The sequence below is a fragment of the Falco peregrinus genome, chromosome 16, assembly GCF_023634155.1.
Source record: "Falco peregrinus isolate bFalPer1 chromosome 16, bFalPer1.pri, whole genome shotgun sequence".
Classification (NCBI taxonomy): Eukaryota; Metazoa; Chordata; class Aves; order Falconiformes; family Falconidae; genus Falco; species Falco peregrinus.
In genome coordinates, this window is record NC_073736.1 from 3952410 (window position 1) to 3958596 (window position 6187).

At 47.1% G+C, this 6187-nt stretch overlaps 1 long non-coding RNA gene across 1 annotated transcript in view; it reads right to left on the reverse strand.

Annotated features, from left to right (window-relative positions):
• LOC129785746 (uncharacterized) overlaps positions 1-6136 on the reverse strand; it is an 11892-nt gene extending 5756 nt beyond the window's left edge. Inside the window, exons 1-2 of the long non-coding RNA XR_008749943.1 lie at positions 5583-6136; positions 1298-1406 (exon numbers count right to left, since the gene is read on the reverse strand). This is a non-coding gene — a long non-coding RNA (uncharacterized LOC129785746). The remainder of the gene's footprint in view (positions 1-1297; positions 1407-5582) is intronic.
• Between the last annotated feature and the right edge of the window lie 51 nt (positions 6137-6187).

The following is a 6187-nucleotide window of genomic DNA, read 5'->3' on the forward strand; positions in this document are numbered from 1 at the left end:
GAATCACGGAATCGTTTAGGTTGGAAAAGACCTTTGAGATCAAGTCCAACCGTTATCCATGGATGAAGCTGGGCTCTGCTCTGCTTTCCTGGCAGTCATACAGCTTTCTGGATCAAAGCTGGAGGCTGGCCACATAGCAAGAGCTCTGACACAGCAATTTCATGTCTGCGCTCAATATACCGTTTAGACGTATCCTTATCATCAGATGGCTGTGGGGAATACTGCAGTAATGCAATGCCCTTGGATAGATCTGTGTTGTAAAGGAGCAACCTCTTCCATTGCAGTTAGAAGACTTGATTCAGCACAAAGCAAGCAAGAAATACAGTTTTCCACTTACACCAGTCCTTGAAGGAGACCAAACCATAACCCTGTCTTTATACAAGTAGCATTTCTAATTCCAAACTCCCTCTCTCCAAAAACGCCCTCACATTTGCTAGAACCATGCCTCTGCCCATCAACCTGTTCACCAGAATAGCCAGGGGAAGCTCCCTGGCATTTACCATGTGCTGGGTGTGCTCATCCGGGGGGATTTACACCTGGGATTTTAGGTGGGGTTGTTCTACACTGACTCTGCAGAACCTGCACCAAAGGTCAGAAAGCTGAAACTGGATGAGGTCCGCATGGCTCGGGTGACACCCTCTGTGAACTCCACAGCAGCACTCAATTGGCACGGGATGTTTCACAATCCTTTTTTCCTTGCAATCTTCTTGCAAGTATCTGCAGCTAAACGCTGACAACCTGTGTAATGGCCACGGCTCAGCTGAGCTTCCTCAAAAATAAAGCAATCCTACCATGAAGGCACCAAGGCTTTGCTGAGGCAGCAGGACACTTTCTTAAGAAGAAATGCATCATGTAGCAGCGGGGACATGTGAGTGAGGGAAAGGCTGACCCACAAAGACAGCAAAAATCTGGCACCCGACAGCTTGTTCAGACTTTGAGCCTTGTCTTTAAAGCAATTCATAGATGCTCGGGTTTATGTGCCAGCAGTGCTGCTCCTGCTGCACCCCCGTCTTTGTTATTCCCTGATGCAGATGATGTCAGGGGAAAATGCAACCGAGCATCATTCCCAGCAGAAGCGCTGTGCTTCATCCCCTACAGCTGGCAACTCTTCTGATGCTAAACGGTGATGTTGATGCTCCTGCAGAAGGCTTTTCTGTGGCAGGTTTGTGGGGACCATCGCTGCCAAGGGCGAAGCCACCACAATCAAGAACCGTCTCAGATGCTGAGGAACCGACCTTCCGAGCCCCCAGAGAAGGCCATCAGGAATGGGTACTGCATTTCTCCTGTGATTCCCTACCTGGAAGATGCTCAGATGTGAAGCATCTGCTGTCCCTCACAACCGGCTGCAGCCTTCAGGAGAAGGTGCTGCAAGAGGCAAGAGTCACCTTGCTCACATGCCTCTACATCTGGGGAAAAAAATAAAAAAAAAAAAATGGGCTTGTTATGACTCACTAACAAAACAACAACAAAAAAGGAGGTCCTGCATAAGAATAACACCAAGGTGAGAGCTATTAACTCAAGAAAATGATGTGCACTTCAAAACAAATAAATGAAAAAAACCCAACATTTGTCATATCTTCCAAATGTTGTCGTTTCTCTTCCTTTAATGAAAACCTTGGTTTTCTGCAGAATCTCTATCTTTATTTTCCCTCTTCTAGGAATTCCTGCTGGTCCCTGTGTTCATTCACCTTTTCACTTTCTATTTCTGCTAAGACTGAAGAAACACACAAGAAAAACATAGGTTTTCTCCTAACAAAACCTTCTCAAAGCACTTGTTTTGATGCATTTTGGCAGATTCAAAATGATCAGCAAAAACATTTAGACCAAAAAGAAGCAGTCACGGATGTCCTCCCTCCTAGTAAAAAGGGCAAGTCCCTTAAAAGAACAACAAAAATACTCTGATAGAAGTTTCTTGGCCGATCTCATCTTAGGCTGAACTGTCTAAGAAATGCAGCTTTAGAGGGAACGGTGCAGCTCTTGTGGAGGCCTTGAATTAACAAATTAGTGCAGAAAACTCCTTCCACTGAAAATCCAAGACAGCTGGTCCCTTTCTTCATAATCACCAGCAATAACCTCGCAGGCTGAACCGGTGCTTTCCCTAATACCTGGAACAAAGGTTGTTTCTAGTTTTTGTGCTTCCTGAGCTCTGGGCAAGCCAAGGGCTTGACAGATTCCCCAAACCTGGAAAAGCCCGTGGGAAAGACCCTGACCTCCTCCCGCTGCTGGCTCAGCAGTGCTTATAAATCCCTTGGGAGGCATCTGCAGGAAAGGGCTGTGCCATCCCACTCCAGGAATAAGAGGCATCCAGTCTCCTAAAGTTCACCATCCACTGCCCGTGACCAGCGCTTGCCTTCTTTTCCCAGTTCACTGCCTGAACCACCTGGGTGGGGAAACATCCCCAAGTTTTTCTTATGGTCACAGAAAGCACAGTTAAGGGTCCAGAGGTCACCTGCTGCTTTTTTAAGACCTCAGGGTGGTAAGCGCTGCCCCTCAGTTTCTGGTTTTCCTCTGAAAGTCCCAGCAGGAAAACCCTCTCCTCAATTTTTTCATAACTGGTGAGCGTCATGCCCTCACTACAAAGCCTTGCCTGGCTGGAAAACTGCACCAGGGTAATTTAGGGCACATCAGCACATGAAAGTGAACTTGACTTAAGTGAGAGCATCATTTGACACTGCAATAGCTTTTCTCAATTAACTCTGCATGGTGGAAAGACCTTGAAAAGCATTTTAAACTTCTATATTAAGGCATTAGAAAATCCTTTGTGAACACTATTTTTCTGGCTCACTTTAAACCTGATCCCCCCGCCTGACATTAATACAAGGGTTGTGATCATGCAACCACAGAACTAAGCAGCCGAGTTGTGATAACACTTCACCCACTGCAATACAGCACCCTGCCAGTGGCTTTGTGTCATTTCTGCAGCTTGGTTTGTTGTTTTGGTTTTGGGTTTTTTTTGGCTGAGGCAAGGGCTAAGTCCTGAGACAAAAATCCAGCCCTTGGCATCCCCAGGTAGCATCCTGGCCGTGCCAGCAGCCCAGCATCCTACGTGCACCAGGCAGTACCAGTGGACGACACAGCACGGCATGGTCAGGGGTACCAGAATTTCATGCTCTCGCAGCTTAGTCTGCTGCAGGTCACAATTAGTGCTAACAAGGACTCCGGTAAAGCTGGTATGACTGGTCACGGCAGTTGAAGGCAAAATATTTTATGTCACGTTAGTGCTGGGCTGGGTCTGTGCATGTGGTTAATTAAAAAGGCTCAGCTAGAGAGCGGTAATTTGTTAAGCTGCATAACCTAATTGCTTGCAATCATCTGCCTGTCCCCACACTAAGCTACTCCTAACATGAAAGAAGGCGTTGAACCGTGTCCGTTAAAATTTATTCTTTTGGCTACTGAGGTGCAACTTCTGCGTGCAGATAAGAGCAAAGCATTCCCCCCGGCGGTTATCGCCTGCAGGCAGTTCCGCACGCCAGCCCTCACCGGCCCTGCTGCTGACAACCAACCAGCCCCACGGCAAGGTCCAACATCCAACATTTCCCTCAAAACTCAGCCGGAGCTTCCAGCTTGACCACTGGGATGCAGAGACCCCAGCCCCGGGGGAGCCAGGCGAGCCCCACAGCTGGGGTGCACCCGGTCCTCCCCGCGGGCAGAGGGAAATCAAAGGCTGAGCCCTAAAAAATTAAGGAGTTTTTTTTCTGCTCTTCACCTCCCAACCGAATTTATTCCTGCAATTAGCTGTCATCAGCCAGCACCGAGACAGCATCTTGCGCCTTACAGCGGAGCCAGTGCCCCGGCGCATCCAGACGCAGCGGTGTCCTGCGGGCAGCACCCGGTAACACACTGGAAACTGGACTTTACTCCCCAAAAAGATCTGTTTTAAAATCCCCTCTAGCGGACAGATTGTGGAAATTCAAGCGGTTGAATTTCAAGTTGAATTCAAGTTCAACTCAGCCATCCACATCCAAGTTCTGAGGGACTGGGAGCCACTGGCCAGCCCAGGGCCACTTCAGCCCAGGCAGAAAAAAACCAATTGACCAGCTGGAAATTCCTACAGCATTTCATATTACCCAGATTTTTTATTTCAACATAACTGAAAACTTTTAAAAGACAAGCTTTTATTCATTAGAAATAAAACTAGGGGATTTTTAATCTTTGAAAAATGGCTTTTCAGAGAGAGAAATGCAATGTTTTATTCTGCAGTGTCGAGGCTGGCACGTTGGAGTTGCTCAGGAGAAGGTGACGGCCACGGAGGCTCCTCCTCGGCCACGGCCGTGTCCTTTGTGGCACACGGCGGGCATGCTCACGCTCTCCTCAGTGCCACAGGACGAGTTTATTGCCTATGTAAATCAGAGAAGCTCCGCTGGCTTCCGAGGAGCACTGCAGATTTATGCCAGGAGCTGACCCGGCATCTCTATTTTCAAAACTAGGGCAGATTGAAATATGCTGTTTTTCAATAATATATTCAGGTTAACAGGGCTTTTATATTTGGGCAATTAATCTTGCATAGACTGAGAACCTCTTGGGACAACGTGCAAAGGTTGCTAAGAAGAAGAAAACAAACAGTTGTGTAACTCAGTTCCCCCATGTCTTTTTTTTTTTTTTTTTTTCACAAAAACACATTGCAGCGATATGGCAGCCGTCCGAAAACCCAGCAGTAATATTACTTGAATAATCCGAAGCATACCAAGACACAGGATCGAAAACATTTTACCAAGAGGTAGTATTACCTCATCTTGTATTACTGTAAAATGATTCAAACCAGAAATATTGAGACATAAATCTGAGGTAACAGAGGAAAACCAATATTGTGATAGAGAAACTCTTTCCGGATTCTTGCAGGACTCGCCCCCCCCCAGCCCACGGCGTGTGCTCACACGCAGGATGGGGCACGCACACACGCCTGGCTCTGTCACCGTGTCCACGCACGTCCTTGTAGTAGATCTGAAACCACCCTGGCTCCCAGTACTGATCCCTGGCTGGTGCCACAAGACTTCCCAGACCTGGTCCTTGCCTTTCTGCCCCCCTCCCGCTGCCCAGCAGCCCTGCTGCCATCTGCCAGCATCTTCAGCTCAATGACCACCTACTGAACCCCGTAGCAGGGCCTCTTCTGGCCTTCAGACAAGCCAGGGGGACCGTATCTTCTTGCCCAGGGCACAGACACCTGCCCAGGCAATGGCGTCCACCTGCTGTCATCCACTTTGGGCAAATTTGTTATGTATTATCCCATTTTTCCACACATCTCCATATCCCCTTATATCCACACGCCTCCATATCCTTTCACATCCTTCATAACCTTCATACTTTTACCCCTTTCTTTGCTCTAAAGCTCGTCTAGGACCGATACCTGACTTTTAGGCCTGTAATCACCTCTGCTATTTTTTTCTTCTTTGCACCTGCTATTCCCCAGTCACGCAGCAGCATCCCAGCTTCACAGATTCACCGAGATCCGCGTGATTTGTCCTTTAGTTTTTAATTCTTCCAGCATTATTACACCCTAGACCAGCCTGGGAATACAACTGCTACATGTCAAGCAAACTGGTAATCGTGGGTTTGTGCTCAAGCCTGGGGAGAGAAATACTTACCAGCTAAAAAATGTGGAATTGTTTGCTTCCTGACCAAGTTGCCTAAGCCTGGGGAAGGTTTTGCTACCCAGCGATCTGCACCACGACCGCTTCAGCCGAGAAGTGGCCAACTGCAACGGAAACCATCCAGTCACATATAGTAGCCGCATCGTTGCACGACAGAAGTTTCCGATCGCAAATAGCAACGGACTCTGAAGGAATACGCGGATGGCTACAGCTTGATTAATGAGTGCTGCATCTGTTATTTCAAAGTGGCAATTACACTGTATAAACACACCACTGCAATAGCAGTGCATTGATTTATGCTAGCTGAAAATCTGTCCCTTTACATCGTTTTTTACTTTCTTTCCTCCTCCCACAAAAAATAATTTCCTTCTGAGCCCAATAAAACAGAAGATCTCATTGATTCTGTGTTATAACAGTTATATTGCATTCTGCTAGGAGCCAGAAATTCTGCTTCTGGCCATGAAATTCAGGTAATGACCCATAAATGAAGTAAATTAGTGTTTCATTTCCCATCCCTTGCAGACAGCTTACTGATGGAAATTGATTTCTAGCTTTTTTCTTTTTCATTGAACATGCTTGTGCAACGTCTTTATTTTAGA